The sequence below is a fragment of the Crinia signifera genome, chromosome 19 (assembly GCF_055691185.1).
Source record: "Crinia signifera chromosome 19, ASM5569118v1, whole genome shotgun sequence".
NCBI lineage: Eukaryota > Metazoa > Chordata > Amphibia > Anura > Myobatrachidae > Crinia > Crinia signifera.
Genome location: NC_139226.1, coordinates 70815458 through 70830472, shown reverse-complemented (window position 1 = coordinate 70830472; position 15015 = coordinate 70815458). Strand labels below are relative to the sequence as shown.

At 45.7% G+C, this 15015-nt stretch overlaps 2 long non-coding RNA genes across 2 annotated transcripts; both read right to left on the bottom strand.

The window, feature by feature from the left end:
• Positions 1-200: 200 nt before the first annotated feature.
• Positions 201-949, bottom strand: LOC146041988 (uncharacterized). Its single transcript, XR_014463700.1, has 3 exons — positions 874-949; positions 672-749; positions 201-278 (listed from the first exon to the last, which is right to left on the bottom strand). It is a non-coding gene; the product is annotated as an uncharacterized LOC146041988 (long non-coding RNA).
• A 1924-nt stretch (positions 950-2873) lies between these two features.
• Positions 2874-4410, bottom strand: LOC146041871 (uncharacterized). Its single transcript, XR_014463639.1, has 3 exons — positions 4262-4410; positions 3186-3227; positions 2874-2901 (listed from the first exon to the last, which is right to left on the bottom strand). It is a non-coding gene; the product is annotated as an uncharacterized LOC146041871 (long non-coding RNA).
• Between the last annotated feature and the right edge of the window lie 10605 nt (positions 4411-15015).

The following is a 15015-nucleotide window of genomic DNA, read 5'->3' as shown; positions in this document are numbered from 1 at the left end:
GCTGTTGTACAGTACAATACTGTACTTACCATCTGCACTGGGCAACTCCTGCTCCTCCTCCTCCTCACTGGTATCAATTACCAGGCGTCCTGTGTGTAAAAGATGGAGTACGTATCAAGTATCGTCATACAGTATACAGTTAAATAATAGTAGAAAATAGTGACCATAACAATGATTACCACTATCAGAGTTGTCTGGGCTCTGCTGCGACTCCTCCAGCTGGGTGGGGGCAGAGGTGGCCCTCTCCTCCTGGGTGGCGGCAGGGAGGCTTTCTGGAGCTGCAAATGTAAAAAAAAAAAGGACAAAATAAAGAGGCTGTATCGTGCAAGCAGGGGTATTTTTGAACAGGCTCCAGCAGGAACTGATGCCCTTACTCTGCTTCACTCTCTGACAAAATCCTCCCCACAGTAGATGGACAAACCCATGTGCACAGCAGGCGAGGCAGTGCAAAATGACACACCCAAATCTACTGTACAGTACATACTGTAATTCTCTCTGCGCAAGTACAGTAACACCTGCCTCACCTGCAGTGCACATGGGTTTGTCCATCCAAGAAGGATTTTGTCAGAGAGTGAAGAAGAACAAGGGCCTCAGTACATGCTGGAGCCTGTTCAAAAATACTTTCCGGTACAGATGGTGAGAGCCCTGGTGTTATACTGTACAATACTTACCATTTGTGCTGGGGACCTGCCCCTCCTCCGCCTGCTCTTCCTCCTCCTCCCCCACGTCCGTGTCTATGACCAGACGTCCTGTGTAGAAAAAAAGTGTAAAAAAAAAATAACATTAATACAGTAAAGTAATGTACAGTAGCACAGTACAGTATACTGTACTGCCAGATAATAGTAACTGTAACAATACAGTAAGAATGATTACCGCTGCCAGAGCTCTGGCTGCCCCCTTCGGGGTCACCCTCCTCCTGCTGCATTTCGGCGGGGAGGCTTTCTGGAGCTGCAAATGTAAAAAAAAAAAGGACAAAATAAAGAGGCTGTATCGTGCAAGCAGGGGTATTTTTGAACAGGCTCCAGCAGGAACTGATGCCCTTACTCTGCTTCACTCTCTGACAAAATCCTCCCCACAGTAGATGGACAAACCCATGTGCACAGCAGGCGAGGCAGTGCAAAATGACACACCCAAATCTACTGTACAGTACATACTGTAGTTCTCTCTGCGCAAGTACAGTAACACCTGCCTCACCTGCAGTGCACATGGGTTTGTCCATCCAAGAAGGATTTTGTCAGAGAGTGAAGAAGAACAAGGGCCTCAGTACAGTACATGCTGGAGCCTGTTCAAAAATACTTTCCGGTACAGATGGTGAGAGCCCTGGTGTTATACTGTACAATACTTACCAACCGCGCTCAGAGACTCCTCCTCCAGCTGGGTGGGAGCAGAGGTGGCCCTCTCCTCTTCGGTGGCGGCAGGGAGGCTTTCTGGAGCTGCAAATGTAAAAAAAAAAAAGAAGGACAAAATAAAGAGGCTGTATCGTGCAAGCAGGGGTATTTTTGAACAGGCTCCAGCAGGAACTGATGCCCTTACTCTGCTTCACTCTCTGACAAAATCCTCCCCACAGTAGATGGACAAACCCATGTGCACAGCAGGCGAGGCAGTATAAAATGACACACCCAAATCTACTGTACAGTACATACTGTAGTTCTCTCTGCGCAAGTACAGTAACACCTGCCTCACCTGCAGTGCACATGGGTTTGTCCATCCAAGAAGGATTTTGTCAGAGAGTGAAGAAGAACAAGGGCCTCAGTACAGTACATGCTGGAGCCTGTTCAAAAATACTTTCCGGTACAGATGGTGAGAGCCCTGGTGTTATACTGTACAATACTTACCAACCGCGCTCAGAGACTCCTCCTCCAGCTGGGTGGGAGCAGAGGTGGCCCTCTCCTCTTCGGTGGCGGCAGGGAGGCTTTCTGGAGCTGCAAATGTAAAAAAAAAAAGAAGGACAAAATAAAGAGGCTGTATCGTGCAAGCAGGGGTATTTTTGAACAGGCTCCAGCAGGAACTGATGCCCTTACTCTGCTTCACTCTCTGACAAAATCCTCCCCACAGTAGATGGACAAACCCATGTGCACAGCAGGCGAGGCAGTGCAAAATGACACACCCAAATCTACTGTACAGTACATACTGTAATTCTCTCTGCGCAAGTACAGTAACACCTGCCTCACCTGCAGTGCACATGGGTTTGTCCATCCAAGAAGGATTTTGTCAGAGAGTGAAGAAGAACAAGGGCCTCAGTACATGCTGGAGCCTGTTCAAAAATACTTTCCGGTACAGATGGTGAGAGCCCTGGTGTTATACTGTACAATACTTACCAACCGCGCTCAGAGACTCCTCCTCCAGCTGGGTGGGGGCAGAGGTGGCCCTCTCCTCTTCGGTGGCGGCAGGGAGGCTTTCTGGAGCTGCAAATGTAAAAAAAAAAAAGGACAAAATAAAGAGGCTGTATCGTGCAAGCAGGGGTATTTTTGAACAGGCTCCAGCAGGAACTGATGCCCTTACTCTGCTTCACTCTCTGACAAAATCCTCCCCACAGTAGATGGACAAACCCATGTGCACAGCAGGCGAGGCAGTGCAAAATGACACACCCAAATCTACTGTACAGTACATACTGTAATTCTCTCTGCGCAAGTACAGTAACACCTGCCTCACCTGCAGTGCACATGGGTTAAGGTTATTAAGGTTATTAGAGTTACAGTACATACTGTATTGGTTTGGTAAAGGGAAGTACAGTACAACTGGTTACACAACACAGGTACAGTATGCCTATAGAAAGTTTATACTGTACAGAACAGTACTTACCAACCACGCTCGGAGACTCCTCGACGGCGGCTGGCCGCTGTTGACGGCGAGAAGGGGGGGCACGCCTGCGACGGGGCACGTCTGCGACATCCACTGGGACTGCGGAAAAGCACACAAAAAAACTACTGTGCTGTACAGTACTGTATATTCTCTAACACGAACATACTGTACTATAAAGTACAATGTGTTAAGGTACTGTATCAACACTACAGTACATACTGTACTGTGCAGTACATAACAGTACAGTACAGTACAGTACCTGCCAAAATGACCCATTCCAGGAGGGATGAAATGCTGTGGTCCTGTACAGTATCCCACATGTTTGAAAGTCAATATGCAATGTTCCGCTCTGTACTGTATACAGTATACTGTACTGTACTTACAGTGGCGGTGATGTCTCTCCTGCAGCGTCATCCTGCTGATACCTGGAAAAATAAGAAATACAGTGCGTAAGGCATACTGTAATTACTGCAGATACAGTATTTGTAGGCCCCATATCAAAAGTTTGTAAGGGCCCACAATTTACTGTACAGTACTGTACAGTATGTCATGAAAACCAATGCTGTAGGAAATCACCCATGGCAACAAGCATGTACTGTACAGCATACAGTAGTTGCCTTCCCTCTTCAGCAGGAGACTCCCTGAATTACTGCACAGTACTGTAGCAGCAATCTCCATCTCTCTCTCATTAGTCCTACACATTATGCCATACTGTACACCAAAATACTGTACCTACTGTATTACAGTACAGTATGTACAGTATTTTACCACATTCCATAATGTCCATTACCCATTACTACACACACTATAATGCTCATTGCATATTAGGGGGTTAACATGCTCGTTGCCATGGGATGAACCTGGTCTTCCAGGTGTTGCACACTCTGGAAGGGATTAACATGCTCATTGCAAAGAATTTACTGTACAGTACATGATCTGCCATGGATTCCGGGGGTTAACATGTTGACATCACCCCAACCATGGGCTGGAAACCAGGTCTGGTGGCTGCAGGAATGGGAATGTAAGAAGTGGGGTCCAGGCCCTGGAGTTGGAGAGCGGAACAATGCTCAGAAGGACCTGTCTAATACTGCTCCCCCCAAATCTGTATCAATACCACTGCTGAACAGCTGACTCTGGCGCTCTCAGACCCGGTCCAAAAAAACCTCTCTGTCCAGGTCAGCGCCCCCCCCACACACAATACAGTATCTCCATGTACAGTACAGTAGTGTACTGTATGGAAGTACTGTAGACACACCCTTCAGGTGGAGAATGACACACCCCCTAATTCTAAATTCTAATTCTAATAGCAAGTTCTGTAAAATCTACCTGAACAGTTGTACAGCAATCAGCACATTAAAAAAAATACAGGTACAGTATACTGTAAAATCCCCCATGGCAACAAGTAAAAAATACTGTATACAATAGCACTCAACATTGTACAGGTATGTACAGTACTTACTTTGCCTGAGGGAGTCCAGCAGTTGAGGGTCCCGACGGACCAGGTCGGACCATCTCCTCTGGAGGCTCCTAACTGGCCTGTCTCTATGGAACCTCACCCTGATGGCTTGACGGGCCCCCTGGTAGGCCTCCACAATCTCCCGATTAGAGACCAGGAGCCTGTCCCGCCAAGCCACCAGGGTGAGGAGCTCCCCTCTGCCAAAGGGCCTTGCCCTCCTGACTCTGCCAGTGTCCGACATACTGAACAGGTCCAGGTACAGTACTAGTGATACTGATAATGGCGCCTACAGTATACTGCAATAGCGTGTGCGCCGTGCGTCCTATGCGCCGTGCGTCCTATGCGCCGTGCGTCCTATGCGCCGTGCGTCCTGTGCGGAACAGCGTCCCATTCTGTGCGCCCGCCGCTGAGTAGTGGGTACAGTAGTTTATCAGTAGTTTATCAGTAGTTTTTATATACTGTAATACATTACTTATACAATATACTGTAAAATGTAATACTATACTGTAAATATAAATAATTATATTTTAATCACACAGTATATTGTCAATAATTATATCTTAGTTAAAACTGTAAAATTTGATACTATAATATTAAAGGTTTAACGCCGTAATCGAACACGGGTCTCCGGCGTGAAACACCATGCAGATAACCACTACACTACAGCCAAGAACTGTACAGTGTAATGACTACTATACTACCATGACTGATTCTACAGTATTTACACCCAGCCTGTAGCTTAACAGTCAGGAGCTGATTGGACGGCATTTTCCACTTCTCCTCCCTTATCACCGCTTCATACTGTAAATCTACCCATCAGTAACTTACCGCACAATACTGTGAATGTAATGCTGCAAAACCATATTGTGACCAAGTTTCCAATATTGTGGCCGCCTTTAGAACAATACTGTACTGTATACTGAGACGCATAGCGTCCGTGTCGTACAACCTTTAGAACTACAGTACGGTGTTTGCTGTTACGCATTAGCGTCTGTGCGGCTACATCTCCTAACTGTCACTGCGTCTATAGACGCAGTGACAGTTAGAAGCCATGACGTACATGTACGTCATGTGTCGGGAAGTACCTCCCGGCCATGACGTACATGTACGTCAAATGGTAAACTCAGTCACTGTTTCATTTTTTTAGTTTATTTTTTTTTTCTTCACTCATTTTTATTCTTCCCGTTCACAGCAGTCAAATAAATTGCAGTTCCTCTCTGTCCGCTCTGTCCGCATCAGCATGATGCACTCTCGGCTGAAGAGACTGGATCACGCTCGTGCCAGCGGCATTAGAGAGGTGCTCATCGTATAATAAAGTTCATGTAATTCCTGCGCATCATGCACGCGCTGAAGCACAAATCTTACGCATGCGCAAATGAGGTTTTTAAAAGTGACATCTGGTGGTTGGTCTGTGATATTGCACTCGTCGTGAAGCGCCACGGCGATTCGCTACATGTATGCGCCATGGCGTGTGTCGGAAACATCGCCATAGGCGGCAATAATAAGACCCGCGCCATCTGTATGTGCCTGCCACTTTCCGCTTCAGCTGACAAATTTTGGAGCAAGAGGTCTTTGCACCTCTGCAGATTTGTTCCCATTGGTAACAAAGACACAATGTAAGACTTAAACCTAGGATCCAGTATTGTCGCCAAAATATAATGATCTAATTGTAAGAGATCGACGACCCTTGGATCCTTGCTAAGTGAACTAATAGCATGATCCACTAGTCCTACATATTTTGCAGATTCACTGTGCTTCAACTCCTCCTTCAATTTCGCCAACTGGTTTTGCAAAAGGCCTATCAAGGGAATGACCTGGCTCAAGCTGGCAGTGTCAGAACTAACTTCGCGTGTAGCAGCCTCAAAGGGCTGCAGGATCTTGCACACCACGAAAATTATTCTCCACTGAGCTTGACTCAGGTGCATTCCCGTTCCTCTCCCTATGTCATAGGTCGAGGTGTAGGTTTGGATGGCCTTTTGCTGCTCCTCCATCCGCTGAAGCATATAGAGGGTGGAATTCCACCTCGTGACCACCTCTTGCTTCAGCTGATGGCAGGGCAAATTTAGCTTTTCTTGCAAGTCTTGCAATCTCCTGCACGCACTTGCAGAATGGCGAAAATGTCCACAAATTTTCCGGACAACGGACAACATCTCTTGAACACCCCTGTCCTTTTTCAAGAAATGGTGCACCACCAAATTTACTGTGTGAGCAAAACATGGGACATGTTGGAATTCGCCCACATGTAATGCACTCACAATATTGGTGGCATTGTCGGATACCACAAATCCCGAGGAGAGTCCAAGTGGGGTAAGCCATTGCGCAATGACTTCCCGTTTTCTAGGAGGTTTTCCGCTGTGTGTCTTTTACTGAAACCGGTGATACACAGTGTAGCCTGCCTCTGAATAGCAATGGGAGATGATTTTGCTGCTGCTGCTGTTGGTGCTGCTGCTGAAGGCAATACATCCACCCAGTGAGCAGTCACAGACATGTAGTCTTTTGTTTGCCCTGTTCCGCTTGTCCACATATCCGTGGTTAAGTGGACAGTGGGTACAGAGGCATTTTTAAGGACAGTAACAACGCTTTTTTTAATGTCCGTGTACAGTCTGGGTATTGCCTTCCTGGAGAAGTGGAACCTAGATGGAATTTGGTAACGGGGACACAGGATCTCTAGCAACTGGGTAAAACCCACAGAATTAATTGCGGATACTGGACGCACGTCTATTACCAACATAGTTGTTATGGCGTCAGTGCAACGGGGTGACTGCTGGCATACTTCATCCCCCTTTCAAAGGATTGACTTACAGTCAGTTGCTTGGCTAAGTGATCAGGACTAGCATTCCTGGTCCCCTTCCTTGAAGCAGCACCAGCAGCACCAGCAGCAGCAGAAGCAACAGGTGTACCTGATAAGGATGCTTCTGAGGAATCCAGGATAGGAGAGGATTCAGTCAGGATCATGACATTGGGTGCAGGACTACTTCCCAATCCCATAATCTCTGAGGATGGGGATGATGCAGTTGTTTGAGGAGATTGCAGGACCTTGGATTTAACCCCTTCCCGACATTTGACGTACATTTACGTCATGGCCGGGATGTACTTCCCGACACATGGCATAAATGTACGTCATGACTTTAAACTGTCTATAGACGTGGTGACAGAGGGACGATGTCTGCTGTCCCCCCCATCGGCGATCGCTGCGATTGGCTGTTCAAATGTGAACAGCCAATTGCAGCGTTTTCTGTGTTATGTGTATAATTTTGACTCTGCTGCCCCCTAGTGTCCAAAAAAAATAAAAGGAGGTTGAAATAATGATGGAAACATAAAGTATACATATGGTCTATGTTAGTTATTAACTATTTTGAGTGGTATGATTATTTGTCTCACAAGCAGAAAATGTAACATTTTGCAAATTGCAAAATGTTAAAAAATTTTTACGACATTTTGGTATTTTTCACAAAAAAAAAACAGACTGTATCGACCAAAATTTACCACTAACTTAAAGTACAATGTGTCACGAGAAAACAATCTCAAAATCACTGGGATAAGTAAAAGCAATAAAAAGTTATCCCCACATAAAGTGATACATGTCAGATTTGAAAAAAAGGGCTCTGTCAGGAAGGCAAAAACAGGCTGCGGCGGTAAGGGGTTAACAGAGAAAGGGGAGCAGGACGGTGACGCTGGGTGGGCTGCTACATGTTTGTTCACAGTTTCTTTTGACAAAAACTTCTGATGGATGCGCTACAAATGACGTAACAGTGAGGAGGTCCCAAGGTGCTGCACGTCCTTACCTCTACTTACAATAGCTTTGCAAACGCTACACACGGCGTGACAGTTGTTGTCCGGATTTGGGTAGAAATAATTCCATATATACGAGGTGGATTTTTTGGTCTTTTGCCCTGGCATGACAATGGGCTTTTCCACACCCCGGGCAACAACTGTCTCCGTCGGTGCCATAAAACAAACAACATCATCCTCAACATCGTCATCATCCGCATCCCTCTGTGTGCCAGCTTCACCAACAGAATCCACATCCAATTCCTCAGAAGCATCCTCAATAACCAGGTCAAAATCTTGACTGGGGATGCTCTTGCACACACTTGCAGAGGGCATGCAAATGGTGGAATGAACCTCCTCTTCAAAAACAGTATTTGAAAGGTCCGGCTCACATATGGCATCCGCAGACACACTTAGACTCTCGAAAAAGGGGTGGTGGTGACCCTGACCACATAGAGTGGGTCTGGGTGCAGGTGCGCCTGGCTGGAGCTGTGTTTCCCTAGCTGCTGCTCTGGGACAGGATAGTTAGTCCTGTACTGAATGAACAAGAAAAGAAAGGGGTGTTGAGCTGCGCTTGGTATAACTTTGTAAAAAGTGAGGTAATGAAACCTGTAAAGTTGGGTGAAAAAAATGAGGGATTGGTTGATCTAGTACAAAAAGATTTAATGTCTAAAATACATATAGCCAGAATACATTGATAATTCTCTAAAATCACATAAAATGGATATCTGGGATTTGTGACATTTGTGAACTCGCCTTTGTCTTAAAAACTTTCATTCTTTTTTTTTGTAGTAGCAGAAGGGCTACCATCATTCTTCTGAGACGCTGTACCATCAGTCAGAAACAAAGGCCAAGGCCGTAGCCTTTCCTTCCCACTGCGTGTGGTGAACGGCATATTGGCAATTTTATTTTTCTCCGCAAGTGACTTAATTTTTTTTTTATGGACCATTGTAAAATGAGATTTCTGCTTTGCTTTTACATGGCCTCTAGGCCTTTGACCATCGGCCTTGCCATCATGAATCTGACTGGTGGTAGCAGCTTCAGAAGTTCTATCAGGTTGCTGATCTCCCACTATTTCCTCCTCCATCATCCTCCCAAATTTTTTTTTTTTATACTTTTATTTATTTTTCTGATTTTTACACTGGCCACAGCCTGTTACACTGGACACTGCCCCTGGGCACAGCCCGTTACACTGGATATATGTTGTCACACTGGACACAGGATATATGTCTCACACTGGACAATGGATATATGTCACACTGGACACTGGATATATGTCACACTGGACACAGGATATATGTCGTCACACTGGACACAGGATATATGTCGTCACACTGGTCACAGGATATATGTCGTCACACTGGACAATGGATATATGTTGTCACACTGGACACTGGATATATGTCACACTGGACACAGGATATATGTCGTCACACTGGACACAGGATATATGTCGTCACACTGGACACAGGATATATGTCGTCACACTGGACAATGGATATATGTTGTCACACTGGACAATGGATATATGTCGTCACACTGGACAATGGATATATGTCACACTGGACACAGGATATATGTCGTCACACTGGACAATGGATATATGTCACGCTGGTCACAGGATATATGTCACGCTGGACACAGGATATATGTCGTCACACTGGACACAGGATATATGTCGTCACACTGGACACAGGATATATGTCGTCACACTGGACACAGGATATATGTCGTCACACTGGACACAGGATATATGTCGTCACACTGGACACAGGATATATGTCGTCACACTGGACACAGGATATATGTCGTCACACTGGACAATGGATATATGTCACGCTGGACACAGGATATATGTCGTCACACTGGACACAGGATATATGTCGTCACACTGGACAATGGATATATGTCACGCTGGACACAGGATATATGTCACGCTGGACACAGGATATATGTCGTCACACTGGACACAGGATATATGTCGTCACACTGGACACAGGATATATGTCGTCACACTGGACACAGGATATATGTCGTCACACTGGACACAGGATATATGTCGTCACACTGGACACAGGATATATGTCGTCACACTGGACAATGGATATATGTCACGCTGGACACAGGATATATGTCACGCTGGACACAGGATATATGTCGTCACACTGGACAGAGGATATATGTCGTCACACTGGACAGAGGATATATGTCGTCACACTGGACACAGGATATATGTCGTCACACTGGACACAGGATATATGTCGTCACACTGGACACAGGATATATGTCGTCACACTGGACAATGGATATATGTCACGCTGGACACAGGATATATGTCGTCACACTGGACACAGGATATATGTCGTCACACTGGACACAGGATATATGTCGTCACACTGGACAATGTATATATGTCACGCTGGACACAGGATATATGCCGGCACACATTACATGTCACACTGGACATAGGATATATGTTGTGACTTGTGACACTGGACACAGGATATATTGTCGTCACACTGGCCACTGGATATATGTCGTCACACTGGACACAGGATATATGTCGTCACACTGGACACAGGATATATGTCGTCACACTGGACACTGGCTATATGTCGTCACACTGGACACTGGCTATATGTCGTCACACTGGACACTGGATATATGTCGTCACACTGGACACAGGATATATGTCACGCTGGACACAGGATATATGTCGTCACACTGGACACAGGATATATGTCGTCACACTGGACACAGGATATATGTCGTCACACTGGACACAGGATATATGTCATCACACTGGACACAGGATATATGTCGTCACACTGGACACAGGATATATGTCGTCACACTGGACACAGGATATATGTCGTCACACTGGACACAGGATATATGTCGTCACACTGGACACAGGATATATGTTGTCACACTGGACAATGGATATATGTCACGCTGGACACAGGATATATGTCGTCACACTGGACACAGGATATATGTCGTCACACTGGACAATGGATATATGTCGTCACACTGGACAATGGATATATGTCACGCTGGACACAGGATATATGTCGTCACACTGAACACAGGATATATGTCGTTACACTGGACAATGGATATATGTCACGCTGGACAATGGATATATGTCACGCTGGACACAGGATATATGTCGTCACGCTGGACACAGGATATATGTCGTCACACTGGACACAGGATATATGTCGTCACACTGGACAATGGATATATGTCACGCTGGACACAGGATATATGTCGTCACACTGGACACAGGATATATGTCGTCACACTGGACACAGGATATATGTCGTCACACTGGACACAGGATATATGTCGTCACACTGGACACAGGATATATGTCGTCACACTGGACAATGGATATATGTCGTCACACTGGACAATGGATATATGTCACGCTGGACACAGGATATATTGCCGGCACACATTACATGTCACACTGGACACAGGATATATGTTGTGACTTGTGACACTGGACACAGGATATATTGTCGTCACACTGGCCACTGGATATATGTCGTCACACTGGACACAGGATATATGTCGTCACACTGGACACAGGATATATGTCGTCACACTGGACACAGGATATATGTCGTCTCACTGGACACAGGATATATGTCGTCACACTGGACACTGGATATATGTCGTCACACTGGACACAGGATATATGTCGTCACACTGGACAATGGATATATGTCACGCTGGACACAGGATATATGTCGTCACACTGGACACAGGATATATGTCGTCACACTGGACACAGGATATATGTTGTGACTTGTGACACTGGACACAGGATATATTGTTGTCACACTGGACACAGGATATATGTCGTCACACTGGACACAGGATATATGTTGTCACACTGGACACAGGATATATGTCATCACACTGGACAATGGATATATGTCACGCTGGACACAGGATATATGTCGTCACACTGGACACAGGATATATGTCGTCACACTGGACACAGGATCTATGTCGTCACACTGGACACAGGATATATGTCGTCACACTGGACACAGGATATATGTCGTCACACTGGACAATGGATATATGTCACGCTGGACACAGGATATATGCCGGCACACATTACATGTCACGCTGGACACAGGATATATGTTGTGACTTGTGACACTGGACACAGGATATATTGTCGTCTCACTGGCCACTGGATATATGTCGTCACACTGGACACAGGATATATGTAGTCACACTGGACACAGGATATATGTCGTCACACTGGACACAGGATATATGTCGTCACACTGGACACATGATATATGTCGTCACACTGGACACTGGATATATGTCGTCACACTGGACACAGGATATATGTCGTCACACTGGACAATGGATATATGTCGTCACACTGGACAATGGATATATGTCACGCTGGACACAGGATATATGTCGTCACACTGAACACAGGATATATGTCGTCACACTGGACAATGGATATATGTCACGCTGGACAATGGATATATGTCACGCTGGACACAGGATATATGTCGTCACGCTGGACACAGGATATATGTCGTCACACTGGACACAGGATATATGTCGTCATACTGGACAATGGATATATGTCACGCTGGACACAGGATATATGTCGTCACACTGGACACAGGATATATGTCGTCACACTGGACACAGGATATATGTCTTCACACTGGACACAGGATATATGTCGTCACACTGGACACAGGATATATGTCGTCACACTGGACAATGGATATATGTCGTCACACTGGCCACTGGATATATGTCGTCACACTGGACAATGGATATATGTCACGCTGGACACAGGATATATGCCGGCACACATTACATGTCACACTGGACACATGATATATGTTGTGACTTGTGACACTGGACACAGGATATATTGTCGTCACACTGGCCACTGGATATATGTCGTCACACTGGACACAGGATATATGTCGTCACACTGGACACAGGATATATGTCGTCACACTGGACACAGGATATATGTCGTCTCACTGGACACAGGATATATGTCGTCACACTGGACACTGGATATATGTCGTCACACTGGACACAGGATATATGTCGTCACACTGGACAATGGATATATGTCACGCTGGACACAGGATATATGTCGTCACACTGGACACAGGATATATGTCGTCACACTGGACACAGGATATATGTTGTGACTTGTGACACTGGACACAGGATATATTGTTTTCACACTGGACACAGGATATATGTCGTCACACTGGACACAGGATATATGTTGTCACACTGGACACAGGATATATGTCGTCACACTGGACAATGGATATATGTCACGCTGGACACAGGATATATGTCGTCACACTGGACACAGGATATATGTCGTCACACTGGACACAGGATCTATGTCGTCACACTGGACACAGGATATATGTCGTCACACTGGACAATGGATATATGTCACGCTGGACACAGGATATATGCCGGCACACATTACATGTCACGCTGGACACAGGATTTATGTTGTGACTTGTGACACTGGACACAGGATATATTGTCGTCTCACTGGCCACTGGATATATGTCGTCACACTGGACACAGGATATATGTAGTCACACTGGACACAGGATATATGTCGTCACACTGGACACAGGATATATGTCGTCACACTGGACACATGATATATGTCGTCACACTGGACACTGGATATATGTCGTCACACTGGACACAGGATATATGTCGTCACACTGGACAATGGATATATGTCACGCTGGACACAGGATATATGTTGTCACACTGGACACAGGATATATGTCGTCACACTGGACACAGGATATATGTTGTGACTTGTGACACTGGACACAGGATATATTGTCGTCACACTGGACACAGGATATATGTCGTCACACTGGACAATGGATATATGTCACGCTGGACACAGGATATATGTCGTCACACTGGACACAGGATATATGTCGTCACACTGGACACAGGATATATGTCGTCACAGTGGACACAGGATATATGTCGTCACACTGGACAATGGATATAGGTCACGCTGAACACAGGATATATGCCGGCACACATTACATTTCACACTGGACACAGGATATATGTTGTGACTTGTGACACTGGACACAGGATATATTGTCGTCACACTGGACACAGGATATATGTCGTCACACTGGACAATGGATATATGTCACGCTGGACACAGGATATATGTCGTCACACTGGACACAGGATATATGTCGTCACACTGGACACAGGATATATGTCGTCACAGTGGACACAGGATATATGTCGTCACACTGGACAATGGATATAGGTCACGCTGAACACAGGATATATGCCGGCACACATTACATGTCACACTGGACACAGGATATATGTTGTGACTTGTGACACTGGACACAGGATATATTGTTGTCACACTGGCCACTGGATATATGTCGTCACACTGGACACAGGATATATGTCGTCACACTGGACACAGGATATATGTCGTCACACTGGACACAGGATATATGTCGTCACACTGGACACTGGATATATGTCGTCACACTGGACACAGGATATATGTCGTCACACTGGACAATGGATATATGTCACGCTGGACACAGGATATATGTCGTCACACTGGACACAGGATATATGTCGTCACACTGGACACAGGATATGTCGTCAGTCGTCACACAGGACAAGACACAGGATATATGTTGCAAAACAAAGGGGAAGGGGGGAGGGGAGGGCCGAGGTGCACTGGGCTACTATGACAGCAAGTAAGAAGGCATACTCCAATCAACACAATCAAATATATAACGTTATAAAGTTGTGGAGGTGCTCCCGGGGAGAAGGGTAAGTATCGAGAAAAGAGTAAGATATCCAAGAGAGGATATCTAAGAAGTCTCCCGGGTGGGGCACAGCCTTCTAAGTAATGGTAACTGTTAAGACTACATTTTATT